The sequence below is a fragment of the Merops nubicus genome, unplaced genomic scaffold (genome assembly GCF_000691845.1).
Source record: "Merops nubicus isolate BGI_N331 unplaced genomic scaffold, ASM69184v1 scaffold5098, whole genome shotgun sequence".
NCBI classification, from domain to species: domain Eukaryota; kingdom Metazoa; phylum Chordata; class Aves; order Coraciiformes; family Meropidae; genus Merops; species Merops nubicus.
This window is the reverse complement of record NW_008624985.1, coordinates 4,214-5,174: the sequence shown is the minus strand read 5'-3', so window position 1 is coordinate 5,174 and position 961 is coordinate 4,214.

Here is a 961-nt window from a genome sequence, read left to right as displayed (position 1 = left end):
AAACAGACAGCAACTAGGGGAGGGCCTTAGCCAGTAACGGGCCTCCAGCCAACAATGGAAGCAGCAGCCCCTGAGCCAGGAAGCTCCAAATAGACATCCTGACTCTGCTGTGACATCCCCCTGACATCTCCGGACACCCAACACTCTTCCACAGCCCCCCGACAACAAACACCTCCCAATGCCTGACAAATAGCTCATTCTAATGTGGAACCACACCCCCAGGGCCTGAGTGACACACCGCCAAGCAAGTGACATTAAACCCCTTCCCCAGGGGAAGGCACTCCAGTGTGGAGCAGAACTCCACCACAAGCTAACTTGTCTCAAAACCCAAATGCCATTCCAGCCCTCCCCTGGCTGCTTTGTTTCTTTCCTCTGGCTGGGGACCCACCCAGCTGCAGCCTCTTGTGAAAATCAACCCTACCCTGGCTGAACCCAGGGCACTCAGGGCTGGGGTTTCATCCCAGCCAGCAGCTAAGCACCCAGCTTCACCTGATGGAAGAAATGAGGCCAAACTGAGAGTGATGACAGGGCAGGAAAACCCTGTGACATCCCTCATTTCCAGACATCCCCATCTCCATGGGGCTGGGAATGCTTTGATGAGAGACGGCCCAAAAGCGACAAAATCCCCAGTGTGGGGCTGAAATTCACTCCAAGGTGATGTCCTTCACCTGTTACCCACCCATGGTTCCAATTACACACTGAGCAGCCCCTCTAAGCCCCTAAGACACCATCAAGACTCAATGAGAACTCCTTCAAGACCATCAAGACATTCTCAAGATCCCTCCACACACTTCAGACCACCTAAGACGCCTGCTGAGACCTCCCCTGAACTAAGCACATGGCTCTGGACCTGAGCCCAGGGATGAAATGCCCCAAATATTTGGCCAGCTCAGGAAGAAATGTCAAAGCAAAAAAGAAAAATACAGTATTGTATTAAATTTGGGTTTTCTCCTTAGAATTT